Source organism: Xylocopa sonorina, chromosome 8 (genome assembly GCF_050948175.1).
Source record: "Xylocopa sonorina isolate GNS202 chromosome 8, iyXylSono1_principal, whole genome shotgun sequence".
In the NCBI taxonomy this organism is placed as follows: Eukaryota; Metazoa; Arthropoda; class Insecta; order Hymenoptera; family Apidae; genus Xylocopa; species Xylocopa sonorina.
In genome coordinates this window covers 9,029,428-9,033,415 of record NC_135200.1, presented here as the reverse complement: position 1 = coordinate 9,033,415, position 3,988 = coordinate 9,029,428, and positions in this window count along the sequence as shown.

Genomic DNA, 3,988 nt, shown 5'->3' with positions numbered 1-3,988 from the left:
GTTCAGCGTTTCTATCCTCGCCCTCGAATCCCTGCTTGGAATCGCATTTCCAGGGGAAACATTAATTTTTTCCCTCAGAATCGCCAAGGGAAATGGATCGCTGTGAAATCACCGATAAACACGTCGACCTTAATCCTTTTATCAAGACCGTTTCATCGACTTCCGCTCGAGTCCTCGACCACAAATGACTGCAAACGATTTCAATTTCGATTCTCCCTCTACCATCGGGAAAATTGGGTATTCAGAAATGTAGGTAAATCTCGTGATTTGTTTCCTAGCGTTGACCTCGAATATCCGAAGTTCTCTCGCCTCGAAAGCGTCGAAACTCTCAGCACTCGTCGCTGCAGAAATCCTCCAAAGTCTTCCATTCGTCTTGAAAATTCATTTGGAAAGTATAGCGAGTCCGTTGATAACTGGTCTTGAAATATTCACTAGCCTCGAAAGCTCTGGAAAATCTTCCGCTGCCTTCGAAGGGCGTTCAGATTCATCCGCCTCCTTTCGAGCGTCTTCCATTTGTCTCTGGGCCCGGAAAAATCCTGCTCGAGGCGACTCGAGGAGCGTTTCAAGGGCCATCAATAACCGTGGCCGAAAATCAATGCCCGTGGAACGCGGTATCGATGAAAACAACGTTAAGAAACATTTGTCGGCGCGGTCGACGTCCCGATAAATCCACGGCGTCGGCGAAACGGCGGCGAGGAAACGTTCGCCGGTGATTTCAGGGCAGCAGGGGAAGAAATACGCGAGCAGAGCCGGCGTTCTGATCGATTTCACCGCGTACGGACCGCGCGTTCTTACAGGTGGCACGAATATTTCATTCGACCGTTTAGTCGGCTCGATTCTTTCGCGCGGCGGATCGTTTCGATCGGAGGGTGCGACCGTTCAAATTTCGAGCGGCCACGGGCTGGCTACGCGTGCAAATTCTATTCGAACCCCTCTTCCGGGCCGCGTTTCGACCATCCTTGAAATTGCACCCTGGTTGCATTAAGCGCAGAGCTTTCAGGGGAACTTCAATGGACCGCGGTTATTATTTATCGTTGCTGAATCCTTCGCTCTCGAATTTCGCTTTGCTGACTGGTCGAACTTTTGTTCCGTCGATGATATTCACGCGACGTGGACTAAACTTGTTCTACTCGCGAATACAATGAATTTAGTATTGGGAAATAGAGAGTAGGAAATATTGTCCTGCATCGTACCTTTCGCGAATTATTTGAGTACCCAGTTTAAACTCGTACGAGGATACTATATCTTCTTACAGTCACAATTATATTCTAATCATGCTTGCTTGTTCCCCTCGAGCTGATTCAGCCAGGACATAATCCTTCACGGTTATTCAGTTTCGTCGTCCTAAATAACTCGTAGTCTTCGTTTGATTAGTTACGCCACCAAGAAATCGTTCGAAGGCGGATGAAGAATCGCGCGTAACGACGTCGAAAGAACGGTAACATTCATTTCGAGGCCGTTTCCACCGATCTGGGGCTATTATTTCGCGATGCAATTATTATTCCCTAAATCGTACGGCGATCCAAGGTTTTTCGAGCGAGCGGGCAGAGGTTTACCGTGGCGGATTGAATATTTAACTTTCGAACTTCCCCCGGAGGAGGGATCGCGGCTGCAGGCTTTAATCAGCGGGAATTCGATATTCCATTAAATTTCTAGACGCGTTGCGTTTCGAGGACGCGCGCTCGCAACGGCGAAACGCGCACGAGCCGAGCTTATCCGGGGCGTAGTACCAGCTTGTTCGCGTTTTCCTGACACTTGACGTGTCATCGCGCTCCACCCACACACGCGGGACCCGCGTGTGCCTGTACATTTCCGTTCATAAGCCATCGAATATTCGATAAATCCGGGACTATTTCGATCGCTCGAGCGATTTCACGCTGCTCGAACGTAATCGTTCGACCCCATTTCGAAATTAAATAGTTGCCTGCTATCTCTCGCTTCGTTCGCACCGAGACAGTGGACTTTTTAGAGATCCGCTTTAAATTCCATCTCGTCGCGTTTCGATACGGAAAAAAAGAGAGAGCTTTCTTGAGAGACGCGAGTCGCGAAGCAAAGCTGGCTACTGTATTTGTAACAGTCGAGAAATTTAATTTGGAAAGATTTCCTATTGGAAAGTGCTGTTTAGATTTAGCAGAATTTCAAGTTCCACGCGTTCCTAGCATGTCTTTGCGAAGAACGTCTGCTTAAACTGTTACTGTACAACGCCAAAGGTGCACCACTGTACTCGTTTCGGTCAGAATTATCAAGCGTTCAATAATTTATGGACGGAAGTGTACACGTACCGGTACTAATGCTTCGCGATGGATACGAACATGTTCTTGCTGATGCATCAAGTATATTTCTCATCTTCTCGTATTCAAAACGTAACATCTTTCCAAACTTAACATCATAAATTAATAAATAAATATATGTATATATAATATATATATATATTATTTATGTATATATATATATATATCATTATGTATAATACCCTTAAGTCTGTGTAAACGCGTGTTCCACGTCTCTAAATATACCACGGATGTCGTAGTGTGCCCCTAACGGTAAAGGTCGCGTCGATTATTGCTTCAATTTACAATGTTTCACCAGAAAACGGCCCTCATCGCTTCAGCTGGCTCAAGCAAAACTAACGAAAAGGGTACCGTCCGGTTACGAATTGTGTCTTTTGCTCCCTTCGGTGTATGCGTGTGTGTATGCGTGTACGTCTGTTTTTGAATTATGCTCGTACGATACGCTTATACGTATGTATGTATGTATGTATATATATATATGTATATACTCGTATATATACCAGTAATCTTGTGTGTACGCCTTATATAAAATGGTATAAAGTGATAGAAATAGATAAAGATGGAGAGAAAGAATGATCGAGAAACGGGTACACGGCAGAGGACGAGGGAGTTAACGCGAGTTTACCCCCCTCTGACTCCTTCCGTTTTTCTCGAGACTCGTTTCCCTTCGCTTATGTAAATCCTTGTGCTTGAGGTAGCCGACTGTTTCGCGAAAAATCCTGTCGAGGTTCCTCAGCCTAGCACGAACTACTCCTGAATGAGAATCGAAAAAGGGAACACGACGCAGAGAGATATATGCAGATGGGATAGTCGAAGGAACGGGTCGAACGTGGGGGTGAGGGTAACGCGGGAGTCGTCGAAGAGGAAACGGAGAGGGATAGGGAGAAAAGGGTGAGAGACAGGGAGGGAGGGTGAGAACGCGAGCGAGGGAGGCAGAGTAATCTTGGGACGCTACGCGTACAGTAGCAGAGTCTAGGAGGGTTTAAACGGACTAACGAGACGCTGCTTTGATTTGATTTGTCACTACGTTTAAACGCGAAATGAACGCCCGCCTCGGAACAGGGCGCGCGGCATTTGCGCTGAACCAACGGAATCCGACGCAATCCGTGAAAATAAATACGGCCCGGCCCGTGGCGGCGCCGTCGCGCTACAACGGCGGCCACGTTTATGCCCCGTACAATTTACATTCCACGTCGGATTGCGTCCACCCCACCGAGAATGCATCCCGCCCCGTTCACCAGCGCCGCGACTATCTCTCGGAAGACATTTCATTTTCAGCTCGTCCATTCGACGACGAGCCTGGCACAGCATCCGTCCCCGTTCGAACCTACGGGGGATGGAGGGCGGCGAACCTCGCACTCGTTGCTGAACGCGACTCGACTCGACTCGACTTCAGGATTCACCGTTCCCAAGCAGCGGGACAAGCAACGCGTTCGACTTCGTCCGGTGGCGAAAAAGGGGAGTCCCGAGCTGGCGCAGTCCCTTTCCCTTAGGGCGACGGAGAATCGATACTTTCGACGAAGGTAGGATTACCGTATCGCGGCATGATCACGGCCAATCGGTTACGAATAGATCCGTAACGGTGGCAGGGTGCCTTCGTAATCCCCGCACGAGCTCGAGAAGCTACCACGCGTCATCGAGGGTGATCCTAGCCCCGACGAATCTCTTCTTGGGATCCGCTGGCGGGAGCGTCACGC